At 47.1% G+C, this 18,019-nt stretch overlaps 1 pseudogene across 1 annotated transcript in view; it reads left to right on the forward strand.

Moving 5' to 3' along the window:
• The window catches only part of LOC109458498 (translation machinery-associated protein 7 pseudogene), a 49,167-nt pseudogene that overhangs the window by 2,782 nt on the left and 28,366 nt on the right, over window positions 1–18,019 (forward strand). The window lies entirely within an intron of this gene.

Consider the following 18,019-nt stretch of genomic DNA (forward strand, 5'->3'; position numbering starts at 1 on the left):
ATATTCTGGTTTTTATTGGCTTAGCCAGAACAGTTCATGGTGTTTAGTCAGGTTTAGTGAGAAAGTGGCTAGTGAATCATCTGAGTGTCTGTCAATCTCAGGCCCCAAATACCTGTGAGATCCTGAAATTACACTTGAGAAGAATGCAGAGGTGAGGCTGAGATCAAAGATGACTGGGGGCTGGGAGTAGATGTTCCCGAAAGAGGTAGTTTTATTTTCCCCATCAGGGGCCTCTCCAAGGCTGCAGCTGTGGTACTGTCACTACCCTCTCTGGCCCATTGCTGTTACACAGTCTAGAGTTATATGGAGGGGCGAGGAAGGCAGGAGAGGGAATGGATTCAGGCAGTGGTGTGCTGGAGTTCTTTCCCTACCCTGTGGTCAGTGACCATTTCATGTTCGTAGCTTGAAATTAGACATGTTGGGGGTATTGACATCATAGAAACTGACAAACAGTATAAACCAGGGCTACTCACGCCCCAGCTGGTTGTTAAACATTTATCAGCACACCACTGCATGCAGATTCTGGACCCTGACTACCCCGCACCAATTCTGCCCACCATGGGGAGATGGAAGGGGGCACGGTGAACCACAGAGCTATTAGAGAAGAGGAGGAGCCATGTGTCGTGGATAATGAGAAGAGGTGCCAATCTCTGCAAAGGATAGTGATGACAAGGTGGGGGTCTCTGTGGGGCACTGGGTAAAATTGACCTTACCAAGAGCAGGTTCTGGACATAACCTTTCTGAGACCCGTCCCAACTTTGAAGCCTTCTTAGGGAGCCCTGGGTTAAAGCTTGACTCAAATTCTTCTCACTTCCTGATTGGTTATCCCCTTTTAACTCACCTCCCTGCCTCCAATCCTCTGTCCACACCATCCTTAACCCTTCTGGTGGATTTAATCCTCCTAAGAGACCACTTACATCATGTGTTCCACCCCGAGCTCCCCACATCTGCTGCACTTCAACTCCCCCTGCCCTTTCGCTTCTTCCTCTCAACTCCAAATGTGATCAAGTGTCTGCAGCCTGAAAACAGACAAAGAAAAAAATCCTTCCCCTATCCTGGCTTTCCCTTACGCTGTTGGTCCAACCGTGTTTTACTCTCTCGACTCCCACACTTCTTGGAACTCCTGGTGTCTGCTTCATCTCCCCCTTGCATGTACCCCTTGCAATCGGGTTTCTGCCCACCACCTCTTCTCTCCATGGACACTCACTGATTGCCACCTAGTCAGATGACCTTATCACTGCTCTCATCTGCGGCCAACCAGAGAGGTGATGCTCCAGCCACAAATGTGACCCTACTGTGTCAGGTCCTGGGAGGGAGTGTGGAACTTCCGGACCAGTCCCTGCCCTTCGGGAGCTTCCCATCCAGTGCGTGGATAGACCTTGAACAGGTGGCTGCCGATGAGGACGGAGTCATTCCAGGTGATGAGGATGATGAGAGGATGGATAGAGTGTACTGTATCAGGCAGGGCATAACTACGGAATCAGAGCTCACTCTGAGTTTTTAGACATGGAGTTGAGTGCAAGGATTGGTCACAGAGAGGATGGAAGGGCTGAGGAGCCCAGCAGGAGATGGCGAGGTAACCAGGAATCCACTCCAATGCCTGGGTTGGCGGGACTTGACAGAGGAGCAGTGTAATCAGTGGCTGGGGGCCATCGTCACCGGAAGAATTGGAAACCACAGAGGAGACACAATCAGATCCATGGACACCACTCAAGACCGAGAGGGTGAAGATTCTTATTTCCTTCCACTGTCTGGTCTCCTGCCAGAGCTTCTCATTGGCGGGAGTGGGGGGAGATGGGGGGTATGGAGGCAGGTGGGGCTGCAGGGGTCAGTCGCCTATGGTGCAGAACAGAGAAGGTGAGGACCAATGAGAGGCCACACAGCCCAGGACTAGCACAAATACGGGGTGGGAGAGGATAATGGGGGACTAACTTAGTGGAGGGGGCTCAGAGAAGGCCCGAAAGGTGAAGGGGTGTTAGAAGGGAAAATATTCCAGCAGTCACTGGCATTTTTTAAAGACTATTTTTTTAGAGCGGTAATAGCTCACAGCAAAATTGAGCAGAAGGTGCAGAGATTTCTCATGTACCCCCCCCGTCACGTGCCCAGCCTTTCCCACTGTCAACACCCCCCACCAGAGTGGTACCTTTGTTACAACTGATGAACCTGCACTGACACATCATTATCACCCAAAGTCCATAGTTTACACGAAGGTTCACTCTTGGTGTTGTACATTCTATGGGTTTGTACAAGTGTATAATGACACGTACCCACCATTATAGCATCATACAAAGTATTCCTTCCTTCCTTCCTATCCGTTCGTTTCTCCCCTCTCAACCCCTGGCAACCACTGATCTTTTTACTTTTGTCTTCATACTAATAAATAAATAAATAAATAAATAAATAAATAAATAAAATTTGATCCATCCAGACAATGACGTATTATTCAGCGCTAAAAAGAAAAGAGCAATTAAGACATGAAAAGACATGGAGGAAACTTAGATACATATTACTAAGTGAAAAAGCCAATCTGAAAAGGCTGTGTACTCTGATTCCAACTATATGACATTTTGGAAAAGGCAAAACTGTGGAGACAGTAAAAAGATGACTGGCGTTTTGGGCCCATCCTCTTCCTGAGGCTTCGGAGATACTGTACTTTCTGTGTGTTTTCTTCTCCTTAAAGATTGAGGGACTCCCCAAGTTTCAGTCCTGAGCCTCCCACTTCTCTACATTTTCTCCTTGGGAGTTCTCATCGACTCCTAACTTCATTTACTCATTCAACAAACATGAATTGAGAACCTGTTATGTGCCAGGGACTTAATTCAGCCCCGTGATAGAGAAAGATGAATGAATCATAGGCCTGCCTTCAAGGGGGAGACAGACAAGGTTGCAATACAATGTTAAGGGTAGAAGGAAGCTCTGGATGAGGTAAGAACACAGAGGAGATCAAAGAAGACTTCCTGCAGGAGGTGATGCTTGAGCTGATTACTGCCAGGTACACTAGCAGTAAGCCAGGTGAATGAGGCAGGAAGAGCAAATGCATGGAGACAAGGGACATATCAAGGCACATTTGGGGACTTGAGTATGGGATGCAAAGGATGAGGAAAGAGAGATCCTCAGGCTGGTCCTGCAGGCTGTGATCTGGATTGCGGAAGGCCTTGTAGACCATACTTAAGCTGCACCAGGAAAAAAAAAATTTTTTTTTGGAATGGAATTTTAGACATTTCTCTGTTTAATGTGAAAGGGTTGTGTGTTGAGGGGGTGCAGGCTACAGACTAGAAGGCCCCTTGGGGGCTTTGCAGTAAACGAGGTGAGAAGTGATGGGGGCTGCACTAGGGCAGTGAAAGGGGGTGGGGAACCAGAATAGATTAGCAAAATACAGAGAGATGCAGAATTGAGAAGGGCATGGATGGAAGATGGGAGGGGTGAGTCCAGGACACTGCTGCTGAGGTCAGGACCATGAGGTCTGGGAAGAAGAAGGTCAGCTTTGGACATAATGTATCTGTCTTGGCTGTTGACTTCCAAGTTAACACCTTCAGCTCTGCCCTTGATCCTGAGCTCTGAACTGGAATTTCCAGGGGCCCATAAAGCATTTCTGCTTCTAGCCACCAGGCATTTGCAGCTCACTATAGTGCCTCAAACCTGGTCCTCGCCCACCTCTCTGTTAATGACGTCACCACCAAGCCCAGGGGTCTCCATCACGTCTTGCGACTTACCCTAAGCCATGTTGATTTCTATCTCTGTAATGCCCTGTGTGTCTGTGGTCTCCTGAGCCTCACCTTTCTTCCATTGCCCTCATGAGGTCTCATCATTTCCTCTTGCTTCCTGCCATTTCCATTCCTATTTCCATTCCAATCCTTCCTATTGTCTGTTATGTCACTCCCTGGGTCAAAACTTTCAGTGGCTCCCCATTGCCTCCTGATAAGTACGAGCTTGTTATAAGTACGAGCTGGGAATCTGGCTTCCCAGATTTCATCTTAGGTGACCTTACTGCCCTGCTGTTTTCCCAGCTATGTCCCACATTCAATTTCAACTCTATGCTAGAAGTGCGAAAGATATAAAAAGGAATAAAATACACCTTCCCTTCCCTCACTACCAGGGTGGATAAACTCTGCATGCCAGTAGCTAAGATAATGCTAGTTTAAAATACTGCAATATCTTTTGCTCATGGATTATCCTTCCTGTCCTTTAAGATCAGAATTTTTAATTTTGTTCATAGTGGTGAACTGCCCAGTTTTAAATGCTTCCCCAGGCTCCCTTGCAGCTAGGATGGCCATGTGATAAAAGTCTGGCCAGTAAGATGTACATGGAAGTCCCTGGGTAGGGCTTCAGGGAAAACTTGCTAAAGAGGGCCAACCCAGCTGGCACATGCCCTTTTGTCTTTTGTCCTTTGTCTTGTCATCCTTTTTCAGTGTGAAATGCAGACCCACTGCCAGGAGGTGTAGCAGCCAGTATTTGAGCGTAAGAATGATAACCTCATTCTCTGATGGCAGAGCAGAAAGCTAGATGGGCTCTGAGTCCCCGCTGGCCTTTTGAAACTGTCGTACAACCAGGGACTGCCTATCATCCCCCAGGGACTGCCGACCTCCAGCTTCTGGCCACATGATGAAGCCACTGCAGTTGGGTTTCTGTGACGTGCAGTACTGACCAGTATGATGAGATTTGTAAAATTTACCCACTTGAGAATTCCCAACAATGATACACGGCCCCAGAATGAAATCACACTGTATCAAGCCTTAATATGTAATACGCTTATGCTTATGAGGGATTGTGTAACACATGGAAACAGTAACGAAAGATAGGTCTGTCGCCCAGGTCAGCTGAGAGTGCCACTCCTGTTTTCTGAGAAAGGGAACCTCACCTGGAAAAAGCTGTGGAAGGAGATGAATGACTTAATGGGCTGGAGAATGATGCCAGGAATGTCAGTCATGATTACGTGACTGCTGTGCTGACAGGTGGTCATGACCAAGGTGTATTTTACCCAGTAAAGATAAAAGATGCTCCAGTTAGGTGGAGGGAAAACCCAGGTGTTAAGATTCAGAGATTAGAACATATGTCGGTGTGTGCGTTCGTAGAGTCTGCCATCCTGACTGAGCTTTCTTATAAAACACGGCTTCCCCAAGGGGGGCACATGGTTCCCCAGTAGTACACTCAATGACGTGTGGTGGTCCACAGCTCCAAGTAACATTGGATCTCCTCTGAGAAAGTTGCTCTCTTTCCAATTCTTTTCTTTTTACAGTGTCACTTCCTTGAATAGTTCATGTGTGTGCTTTGTACACATTTCAAAAAAGTGTGCTTCTCCCACCTCTGGCCCCAGTTTCCCCTCTTTTGAGGCAACCATTCTTACCAGTTTCTTGTGCATTTTTGCAGATATGTTTTATGCATTTACAAACACATAAATTCACATACCTTCTTTTTAAATGCTATACACAACTGCTGTGTACATTGTTTATTTCACTTTATATATCAGTGAGGTCATATAGTACATTTAAAGCTGCCTCATCCGACTCCGTTGTGTGGCTGGTACATAGTTTACCTGGTTCCCTATTGATGGACCTACCTGATTCCAACCATTTCCTATTATAAGAATTGTTGTAGTAAATATCTTTGTACCTGTTTCATTTTGCATATTAATTAATTCATGCATTCAACAAATATTTAATGAGTACCTACTACCATGTTTAACCGAAAATAAGACCTAGCCAGACAATCAGCATCTTTCGGAGCAAAAATTACTATAAGACCCAGTACTATATTATTATATTATATTGTATTGTATTGTATTGTATTGTATTGTATTGTATTGTATTGTATTGTATTGTATTGTATTGTATTGTATTGTATTGTATTATATTATTATATTATGTTATATAAGACCTGGTCCTATAATATAGTAAAATAAGACTGGGTCCTATAGTAATTTTAGCTCCAAAAGGTGCGTTAGAGCTGATTGTCGGCTGGGTCTTATTTTCGGGGAAACACGGTATGTACCAGGCCAGCTCTAGGCACAGGGGTAGATCAGTGAACACAACAGACTTTGCATCATCAAGCTGCCATAGGATAAATCCTTAGAAGCAGCCACCTTTCCTTTAATCCTTCTAATGAAGTGAAGAATATATCACTTTGGTGAGAAAGTCTCACTTTAGTGCCAAATGTCTTTAATTCCTCTCCAACTCTTTAAGATAGAGAGTGGTCTCAGGATTAGAGCCTTTGGTGAGCCTAGCTAGAGTTGAATAATGTTTGGTGCTTATTGGATTTATTTTTATATAGCAAATGATATTGATTTTTCATCTAGAGTCAAAATATGAAGGTTCCTTTCAAAGCATGAAGATACTTTTCAAAATAATTTAAGTTAAAAAAACATGAGTCAATTTAAAGAATGTTAAGTAAATAATAACAGGTAAAATTCAGAGGTGGAAAAAAACCCATGAAGGTGATATTCAAATGATTGAGGTTAGGAAATCACTGATATAAACTGTAGTTGACGTTTAATTTTGTATCCTCACTCATCTTTGGTGATGAAATGGTCTTGCCTCCATATTTCTTCCTAGGCAGCTTATTTGTTTGTTATTCGCTTGGTAATTCTGATGCTTAGACTCGCTGAGTTCAGTCATGAAAGTTTTTTTTTGGTTGTTGTTGTTTTAATGAGCTGTTATCAATTAGAGAACATTCTTTCAGAAAATCTCTTTCTCTTGAATTCCCCAGATGCCCCGACCTCTTTGTCATTGATGGTTCTGGAGATAGTCTGAGACACCTCTGCCAGGGGCGTTCACATAGCACCCTTAGTCAAATTTTCATAATCTGGCTGAGGCTTGCTCAATAATGCTCTTAAAATATAGTATGATGAAACAGCAAAACCCCAGTAGGCCCTCAAGGAGATTTCAAAGCCAGAACCTTCTGACCAATCCCCACAATCACCAGTGGGCCCACAACTTGTTAGCTAAAGACACAAACAATTAGCTTGGTGGTTGCAAATGTAAATGAGTGCTTTTCATACATGTGTTTTTTTATGCCAAGTAGATAGTGGTAAGTCTGAAGCTGCACTTGTCAGCTGTGATGGAGGGTGTGTGTTGCTTCAGGGCCCTGGGGGAGAGAACCTTGGTGGTGGGACATCAGAGGGGACAGAGGTCAATGGAGGGGTGAGGTTGGTTGGGGGTGGAGGCAAACAGAGCTGTAGGCACCAAAGGACCATCTGGGAGCTTGGAAAATGAGAAAACAACAAAAAGTAAGGCTGTCGATGAGCAGCAGTTAAATCTTTAAGCTTTGAAATCTGGTGGAGATTAACTGCGGATAATTAATCACTGAGGACCTACCATGTATCAGACGCTGATTTAAGCATTTTATAAGTACGAACTCAGTGGTTCTCAAACTTTTTGGCGTACTCTTAAAGATGTTTGAGGACCCCAGAGAGCTTTTGTTTCTGTGGATTATACCTGATGGTGTAATGTCTACTAACTGGTTTTCTGGAGGGGAAAAATCCTGATTTGTAGCATTTGCCAATTCCTGTGGTATAAATACTTCCACCATGGCCAATTTCAAGATTCTAACCAGACGTAAGAGAATGTGAAGTGCCAAGAGATGTGTGTAGTGAACTCTCCCAAGCCAGTGCAAGCTGACTCCTGCACACTACTGCAATATTTTTGATATTTAAGATATGAGAAGTTAAAATTCAGAAAATTCAAAAGATGCATTCATTAAAAATACTTATAACAAACCCATTAGATGTTAGTATAAATAATCTTTTTTGTGAAAATAACAATATTTTCCAAAATAAAAAATATTTAGTGAAAAAAGTGACTTTAGGGGCGGCCGGATGGCTCAGTTGGTTAGAGCGCGAGCTCTCAGCAAGGTTGCTGGTTCGATTCCCGCATGGGATGGTGGGCTGTGCGCCCTGCAACTAAGATTGAAAACTGCGACTGGACTTGCAATGTTTCCCAATTTAAAAAAAAAAGTGACAAAAAAATATGTTCTTGCAGTACCCTTTAATGTCTAGCTTAACTAAAAACAGCTGGATTCATTTATCTACATTCTATCTGTTGTGATGTTATACATACCTCATGTGGTCTCTGGAAGACACTGGAGAGCAATAAAGGTAAATGATGTCTTATTCTGAAAATAGTTTTGACATCATGGGCTCCCAGAAAGGGTCCTGGGGATTTGCAGGGGTCCCTGAACCACACTTTGAGAATTGCTGTACTAATGCATTAATTTTTCCAAACAGAACAATGAGGCGGATTTCTAATTATCCTGATTTTACCGATAGGGAAACTCAGGCACAGAGAAGCTAAGTAACTTATCCAAGGGCACTTAGCTAGAAAGTGGCAGTCGGGATTCAAACAAAATCAGTTCGTAAAGATGGGATTAAGTTGGTGACTATCACTTATTAGATGTGTGATCTTGGGGAAAATCAGCTTCTCTGAGCTTGAGGTATAGTCTGTTATTTGATTAACCCATTGTCATCTTTTAGGTCGGGTTAAACTTGACTTCCCACCTGATGGGGTCCTCATCTATGCTTCCTTAGAGTTCTCTTTTTTTCCTTCCCACATAGCACTGTATCCCACGCTACCAAGGCATTATTTATTTGTCCCCATTGGACTGGACTCTCCATGAGGGCAGATACCACATCTGCTTTGATTCAATTGTCTTATTGGGGTCTGGAACAGGTGCTAGAAAAATCTTTGCTGAAAAAAGAAACGAATAAATACATGCAGAGACATTTTGCATGGAGGCGGGATGTATTCCACCCTACCCAGAATTCTTCTCTGCAGCTCCAGGGAGGGAGAGAGGAACGGGTGGGGGAAGGGAAGGGAGTTACAGTGCACTTGTATACACTTGCCCAAGCCTGTTGCGTCATCACAATCACAGGACTAATCACAGACTAAGAAAAGCCTCCCCCTAATTTCTCCAAAGCAACTCGATCAGCGCCTTTTTTCCTGGAGTCCCTTCTACTCAATCTTCCCACCCTTTGACACTCAGACACTCAGTTTAGCAGTCTCTCCAGATATTCTTTATCCTTCTAGAAAATTCTACATCTCCCCCTGTGCTGCTGGGGGCCTGGGTGGGGAGTTCTCTGCCTTTCTCATTCATAGCCTGGGCTTTGTATCTTATCAGCAACTCCCCTACCCTTTTCTAGAATAGTTAAACCTTTTAATTTCATCACCTATAGAAAGGGTCAGGCACACAAGAATGAAATTGTTCTCGTTCCAGCGCCCCACACCACTTGGTGCCTAATTAATGGCTGCACTTCCGGAGGCTGGGGACTCTGGGGAGATGCGGCCTGGCAGGTGGGAACAGTTGGATGGAGGCCATCTCCCTGGGCTGGAGCCGCTCAGCTTCCTCTTTCGCTATCTATACGGTCCTTTCCAGCAGTGACCTTCTAGGATTCTCAGAAGCCTCTGAGGAGAAGTGTAATTGTGGGGGAGGGAAGGAGGCAGTGCAGAGACAATCAACCAGGATTCTGCTTGGAAGGTCATGAGGCTGAGCTCTGGCTCCAGAAACCTTTAAGAAGAAGCAAAGAGGAACTGAGAAAATAGCCAAGAGTCTGCTCAGCTTGGAGTTCCTGGAATTCTGCTTTGTGTACGAGCTTCCAGCGGCAGCCAAAGCCCTTCTGACTAACAGGAGATGAGAATGGGAAGCGAGAGGGCGGGTGGAGAGACAGCTTGGCCTGACAACTCTCCCAGGCACTGCCAGCCCCACAGACTGGCTCCAGGTTTCCTCCCGGGGCCCACCTGGGTCTCCCCAGAATCTCACCCCTAAGGGTGATGGCTGCCTGCCTGCTGTGCAAGAGGCCAGACAGATCTATAAGTTAGGTTCTCTTCCCACCCAGGATCAAGCTCTCTGCCCACCTGGTCTGGAGCAAGCCACCAAACTGAGGCTGCTATCTCCAGAAGGCCAGCTTTAAAACATGTCTCTCACCCAGGAAGGCTTACCTGACCCTCTGGTCATTTTTATGATTCAGTAGTTGTCATTCTGGAAGACACTAGGAGCCTGGTCTGGGCCACAGGACTGATGGATTTCAGTAGGAAGAAGGAGGAGGAGGGATTGGGAGCAGCATTCGGGTCATGGTGGGGGTTGGGGTCTTAAGGAATAGGTGTAATTGGGATCAGAGCCATACCCAAGGTTGCAGACAAACCCAAGGATCCCTTTCCCTTTTTCCACCCAACATTAGTGCAAGTGAATTCTTGCTAAGATAAGCATCAAGGCTAGCCTGGGTATACTCTTACCTTCTCACACCGTAACACAAGAGTCATTCACGTGTCTGTCTCCCCCTCTAACCTGTGAGCTCCTAGAGGACAGAGGGCAGGGTTGTACTCACCTCTGCATCTCTGTGTCCTGCGATGGGCCTGGCACACAGGGAGGGCTCAATAGATATTATATGAATGTATGAATGAATGAATGAATGAATGCATGAATGAAGAAACGAAGCTGCAAACAAGACTACAGTCAAGGGTGGGACGTTGTGGGAAGGAGGCAACACAGCCAGGAGGAGCTGAAAGCAAAGGCAGATTGGGAAGGGGAGTGGATGCATGGGTCCTGCTGCTATTTACTGTGTTAGAGGGGCTCAGAGCAGCTTCCTCCTCCCCCCTTCCTCCCGGCCAGCTGCCCTGGTCTCTAAATGCTCAGATAAGGAGGTTAATCCATCCATTCAACACATATTTATTGAGCGCCTGCCATGACAAGCCCTGGGTTCTGCATGACTGGGAATGAGACCTACACTTACCTGCGTCAGGGAGCTCAGTCTAGTATCAGTAATAAGTAACTACCATGAGCTGTGAGAAGTCCTGTGACCTGGTAGGTCTCGTAGAACTAGAGTGACTATATTTATATCCTAATTGGGACACTTTTGAGAGTAAGAGTTCCCTGGGAAGCAGATTCTGAGATGGAGACCCGCATGCAGAAAGTTCATGAGTGTTTTGGGGATCAACACCTGTGGAAGAAAGGGACAGAAGCCAGACTGGAGGGAGAAAAGAAGTTGAGTGTTGACACATGCACACGGAAGGCCTCAGTCCACCCCACAGGGGGCCTAGAGCTGACAGGGCCCTACGGCCTCATCTCCAGTTGGGGCAGGGGGCCTGGGTCTTATACTGTCATGTTGATCAGCCAGTGGATACTGTCTGCCTCTGGAAGGAGGTGTGACCTTGGGTGAGGCTGTTTTCTTCAATCCTTAAAGAGGGCTGAGCGCTGAAGGCATCTCCCAGCAGCATTCCGACACTTGGCGGTTTGGGTTGTGCCTCACGTACTTGCCACCTGAACTGATGACAACCACGCGCAGACAATAGCAATAAACCAGGCTGTCTCAGGTACCCGCAGCAGGAGCCCTGCGGGGTCTTTCAGCTGGAACCCTGTGTCAGTGTAGGGTGGCATGACACTCCGGGCAGCAGGAAGAAGCTCAGGGCTTGTTCAGTCTGCAGCCCCTTCATCGCTGGCTCTCCTCCTTTCCCTCACCCGTTTCCTTTGCCGTTTAGGACCATTCGTGAGTTCCGCGTGTGCTACATCATTCACTTCATATTAACCCTATCATTTCATTTGCCGTGAGGTGGGTGTAATTATTATTCTCCACATCCAACATCCGAACTATCCAAAACACAGCCTCCAAACACAGTTCTTTTCTCTGTCTTCACCACCTTCACCCTGGTGCAAACCAATACCACCTCTCTCCTAACTGCTGACATTGATTTGGTTATGAACCAAGGTGGCCAATAGCATGAAACTGCTAAAACGACAGGTGACAATGTGAACAAACAAAACAAAACAAAAAACACTGAAGGAGCCCCCAAGCAGAGCATATGCACTAAAAAAACCTTCAGGGATGCCAAAAACATATTTCATCTGAAAAAGTCAGCACATGACCTGAAAGTTGAGGAGATTCCCTCTTAAGAATAAATTGAGAAGCAGGCGAGCACAGTGGTTATCGGCACGGGGCTAGTGGCATGGCTCCCAAGGCCAGAGTGCCTGGGCCTGTGTAACCACAGGCCAGCTTCTTGAAATTTCTGTCTTAGTTTCCCTGTCTGTAAAGCAGGGGTGATGATAACAGAACTATTACACAGGGCTGTTAGGAGAAGTAATGAGTCACATGGGTAAGACATTTAGAACAGTGCTAGGGCACATGGGAAGTGCTCTACCAGAGTTAGCTAGTGGTATTAACCTCTGAGCTGCTATCTTGGTCCACATGCAGTATGGCAGATGTTGCTGTCGGTGCCCCGTCTGGTCCCCTATCTTCCAAGAAATAGTCAACAAATATTTCTTGAGTGCCTACCCATGCACCAGGCACTGAACTCTTGTTTTATTCTTCTCCGTCCCACAAGTCCTTGAGCCAGCGGGCAGGCTGCCCTGGGCTTGTTTTTGCTGGACATGGGAGGCTCTGTGCCCCGCCATTTCTTGGGATGCTCAGGGTCACCCAGATGAAAAGCCAGCTTCTGTGGGGCCCAGCTACCTTTGTCCACCTTTCGGCCCTTCAGCTGCTGGCTGAGGGTGAGCATCGTAAATGACTCCATGGGCCCTTCCTCATGGACCCAAAACGGCTGAGTGAGAGAGGAGGCTCTTTGCAGATGGAACCCTGCTCTCTCACGTGGCTGCATTCCCCACGTGATTCTGACCTTGGCCATGGCCTTGTGTATTCCTGGCCTATGCCTCCTCTTTTTGGATGTCCCTCCCAATCTCAGCAAGGCCCTGGAAGGGATGAGGGAGGAGTAAACCAAAGAGAGCAGGGGACAGAGCAAATGGAAGAAAGGAGCGAGGCCAAGTGAGGCAAGAGGGGTTGAAAGGGAAGAAGGGTGAGAGGACACTGATGATGAATGAATTCATTGATGCCTTAATCCACGTAATAGCCCCACGAGGGCAGTGCTAGTATCATCTCCATTTCACAGAGGAGGAGTCTGACGCAAAGATAGTTATAAAACTTGCCCAAAGCTTTATGGCTCGAAAGTGGCAGATCTAGAATTTGAACTCAGAGATGCCCTGGAAAGAGAAGGGTGCAGAAGTCCTAAAGGGGCATCCTGAGGGCGTACATCTGGCATATAGCTGGCAGGCAGTGAATAGTGTTGAACGGATCATGGTGCAGGGTGGTCAGGGCTGGAGGCTATGGGTTGTCTCTTGACATAAATCCCTGGTGTTTGTTGGCACCGGTCAGTGAACATCTGACCTTCCCCATCCAGTAATTCTTCAGCCACCTTGGTCAGTGCCCTGCAACCCAGCAGCCAGAGGGAGACCTGGATTCACCAGTCCTGGGTCGGCACCCCCCAGCGCCACCTGTGTGAGAAGCAGATGGCTGTGCTGTGGGCACAACTTGACATTGATCCCTTCCTAAGCCTGGGACCAGAGGCATTTAGCCTCACTTTCCATCACACATAGGAGTAGTAGGTCTACCCTCGTGGGGTTGTTGTGAAGATGAAATTGCACAGGGGCAAAGCCCCGCACAGAGCAGGGAAGTGATAAACGGACGCTGTTATTATTATGGTCCCTGGTCACCAGCCCTACTGTGCTGTTGGCTGAGGGGTCTTTACGGGCGACAGAGCCCTTTCTGCTCCCATCTCAGCCTGATGTGCATCCTCTTAGCACGTGGGCAGGCACGATAGAACCTCCTTCTCTCTTTCACAAATGAGCAAACTGAAGCCCAGGGGGTCAGCGAGGAGGAGCCCTGCAGAGGTCCATGGGGGGTCTGTGGCAGCAGTGTCAGGAAGAGAGAAGCCGCTCTGGGTCCTGGAGCTCAGTGCAGCCTGCCTGCCTGCCCCTCCTCTATCAGCACGGCTGGGTCCTGTTGGCCCATATCGGGTCCCCATGTCCCTTTCCAGCAACAGCCTGACCTCGTCCACTTGGAGAAAAACAGGAAGCTGGGCTCTGCCAGGAATTGGAACACACCCTTCCTCGGTCCTGGGTATGAGGATACTGCAGTGGTGGGGGTCTCTGGGGGCAGGACATGGGACAGGGTGTGGGGTAGGGGCTCCGTAGGCCAAGCCAGAGTGGACTGGGCCTTACCGCCTTGCCAAAGAGCTTGGCTCAGTAGGCTGGGTGTGCTCCAGCCTGGCCTCGCTTAGCCTCCCAGGGACCAAGAAGACTCAGGGAGGTAGAGAGTCAGGAGGAGGCGCTCCTCACCTTCCTCTCCCGTGTGGGGACAGAATTCTGGGGCACCAGGGCCACATAAGACTTCTGCCCTTGTGGACCCTGTCCTCCATAAAAAATATTAAAATGTATATTATGCAACTGCATTGGTATAAAGATGAATATACATGATTACATATTCATTATTATTCTATTCAATGTATCTTCTGATTTTAAAAGAAATGAAAATGAAAATATTTCATGTGCCCCTAAAAGTATCATGGGCTCTGTGCCTAGAAGATAAGTCGGCCCTGTGGGGGAAGCTGTAACACTTTCCAGCTGACGCTGTGTTCCCGCCCTCCCCAGGCCACACAGCAGGGATTAGCACTAAGCTCAGGTGCTACAGGGGAAGGCCTGGCTCGGCCTAGAAAGAGAACCTCTCCAAGCCTCAATTTCTTCTTCTGTAGAATGGGGGAATGAAAGCATCTGCCTTCTCATGCTCTTATGAGATGCTCCTGTGAAAAGTGTCTGGCCCAGGGCCTGCCCCAAAGGGCCCCTACTGTTTTCATAGTACATATGAGTCTGAGAGCCCCCGGGAGACCACAGCAGCTGCTGTACCTAATGTAGGGTTAGGGGACAAAGCCAGAGTTCCTACATCTTTAATTTTTCCCTCCTCTCCTGTCTGTCTCTCCTGGACCCCTGCTTCAGAGTCAGACCCAAGGCAACAATAAGCTAAGGAATCGTGTGTGTCCAGCTCACAAACCGCTTTTCCCTCATCACCTCATCAGTCCTCACAGCAACCCCATGAGGAATGTCTTATGTGATTGTTCACCCTGTTTGTTCGAAGAGGATACTGACCATCAAAGAGGTTAGGTACCTTGTCCAAGGTCACACAGCTCACAGAGACAGAGCTGGGACAAGATTTTCATGCCAACCGGTATATGTATGTATGTGTGGGGGCTCTTGTGACAAGGTAGGTAGCAAGGATTAGAGTGACTGTGGAGGGGCTTAGGACCTTGCTGGGGTGTGCTGGTAGGGGCCTCATAAATGCAGCAGTCTGTAGTTGCCCCCCACAGGGGTCCCTGAGGTGCTGGACTTTGTCTGTGTCCTGCTCAGGGCCTGGGCTGGACCCGCTCGCCGGTTCCTTGACGGCTGCTCCAGGTGGACCCCCCACTCCTGTGTTCCTGCTGCTCTGCACTAACATAAGTTAGACCCCTACTGGGTGCAGAACCCAGGGAAGAAAGTGGCTTAAGAAAACAGCCACTATTTTATGTCAGAGTTTAGGGTCATCTTTCATTTTAAACTTTTCATTGGACAACAATTTACAATCTTCAAACATACATCATCTCGCAAACAGAAATACAGTGAAAAGTGGGATTCATGTTAGATTTTAGTGAAGAAGATTGAGGCCCGAGGTGAAGAAGTCCCAGCTTATGAATATTGTTTAAACACAAAAAAATGACTCCTGTGTAGTGTAGTGTCCAGAGAATTCTTTTTAAAGACCTTGAAGGAGAGACTGAATTTCCAGCAGGCAGGGATAGTTTGGGTTAAGGTTTTCATTTCTGTGATGTTTCCAATTGAAACCTTCCAGCTCCTCTGGCAGAATTAGGTCACGTTGGTCTTTCATGATTTTGTTATTTCCTAAGAATCTGAGCTGCTGTCCTGCTCACAACTCTACATCCAGGGTCCAGCTCAGTGCCCAGCCCACAAGAGGTACCCAGGAAATATTTGTTGAAGCCATTATTGTATTTAAGCACACAATATGAATCCATAATAATGACTTCAACAAATATTAACTGAGAAATAGGCTTAGGAGTCTCACAGACCGGGGTTCGTGTTCCATCTCAGCAAATCTCAGGTTTGTCATCTTCAAAGTGCAGATGATAATCGCACCTGGCTCCTCTGGCCGAATTAGGTCATGTTGGTCTTTCGTGATTTCGTGATTTCCTAAGAATCTGAGCTGGAGCTGGATGACCAATGCCCTCCTCAGCCTTGTCCCCATGGACTCCATGGGCTGGTGGCTTGGGATGCCACTGGTCTTGTCCCTTCTTTGCCAGAGGATGATGAGGGTAGGGGTGGGGAGGACAGGTCACCCGGCTGGGCCTGCCGTTACTCCTGGGTCGAGCCTCCTGTTGGAGGCTTCCTTCACAGCCTTCAGCATCTGGAGATGACCCACTTATGTGTGCGAGTGTTTGAGTGGAGTCTTTGAATGGAGCCCATCTGCCCCACTGGAGGCACCTATGAGGAAAATGAGGCAATGCACAGAAAGCACTTAGCGGAACGCCTGGCAGGGCAGAGCACACTCAACAAAGGCAAGCTGCTAGGATGAGGATTCCCTGTGGGGACAGGGAGAGGGAGGAAAGAGGGCCCAGGACCCATTGCACAACATCTCACAGCTCTGGCTACATAGATGGTGGACATTCATCACCGCGTCCACAGCTGTTCCTCCACTCGTGGGCTTCCTATGATTTAGGATGGTTTTACTGCTATGGTTCCCAAACTTGGCTGTATATTGGAATCAAATGGGGATTTTCAAAGAATCCTAATTCCTAAATTCAGCCCCACAGATTCTGATGTAATTGATCTGAGGTGTGGCCTGGACATCGGGACTGTTAAATGACCCCAGGTGACTCTACCGTGCAGCCAAGGGTGAGAACCACTGTCTTACTCTAGATGTGATTTCAGGAGCCTCCTAATTGCTCATCACTTTCTTCCTACCTGCCTGAAATTCATTTGACACAGCACAAAGATGTTCATGGCACAATAAAGATAAATTACTTAAAATGCAAAGGACGAATTGAGGAGAAAAATGGCTGAATCTTTTTCCCAGCATGCTCCATCAGTCAGCTGTCAGATTCTTTTCTGCCTCCCTAGCAGGAAGGGGATTACAATAGAGGGGCTGGGCCCTGGGAGTGGGAAAGGGAAGAGAGATAGGACCTGGGATCTGGAGATCCACGTCCTAACCTCAGCTTTGCCACTGTGTAAATATGGACAAACCACCTCTCCCCCCGACTCCGTATCTCTCAGTTCCCCCTCCACAAAATGACATTCTTTTGACAGCCAGCATCTTACAGCTAGGGCCAATTCCACAATCCCTAAGAGCCAGCCAGCCAGCAATCCTAAAGATTCTGTATCCATGTAGCTTCCCTGGACTCTAGCTTGCCCGACTTTCTGAAATTTATTTGTTTAACACAATTATGCTATTATAAAGCTTAATTCCCAGAAGACATCACTGTACTTTTGAGGTTATGAAACAACTCAAAGTAAACTGAGGTGTTGACAAGTAGAGGTCGAGGGGGTCAGCTTGTTATTGCATAGACAAGAATCTTCTATAGTCAGCTGGAGGCTTATCTGCAGTTAGATATTGCCTAAGAGAGTGAAATGTTTCCTCTCTTGAGCAGGTCGGTGTGGAGCCACTGTAATACTATTTTTACACAAGTTATTTAAAGGGAACCCTGTTCTTGTTCCTGTGGTTACCAATTAATTGACGAGATTTTATAGTTCTTGGAAGAAAGAAGAAATGGAAATTCCAAGGAAGAGACACGAACTCTACAAAGCACATTTCATGAGACACAAGAATGAGTAGGGCTGAGGTAGGGTAACGTCCTGGAACCAGCCTGAAGGGTTGGCCCGGGAAGTGTCCCTGGGCAACCACTCTTGTTTTCAGATTTTTTTCTGAGGTTAGGACTGAGGGCCTCCCAGCTACAGAGCCCAGTCAGGCCACAATCATTGCACAAATCACAAACATCTAGCGCCAGCCCAATCAGGCCCAAGCCCAATTTTTCTGAGTGTTAGAACTTGCACATTTGAGGTCAAGCTCTGTTGGACACAGAGAGAAAGGGTAGTTGGGAAAGGACAGACTTTCCAGAAACTCTCTGGCACCCAGCGCCCTCCCCCTCAATTCAGAGTTGGGAGCACTTCCAAAGCAAGGCAGCCTCACGAAGACTGCTCAAATACCCTGGGAAAGCTTTCTAGATGAAATCCA

The sequence above is a fragment of the Rhinolophus sinicus genome, chromosome 12 (assembly GCF_057876585.1).
Source record: "Rhinolophus sinicus isolate RSI-liver-muscle chromosome 12, RSI-T2T, whole genome shotgun sequence".
NCBI classification, from domain to species: Eukaryota; Metazoa; Chordata; class Mammalia; order Chiroptera; family Rhinolophidae; genus Rhinolophus; species Rhinolophus sinicus.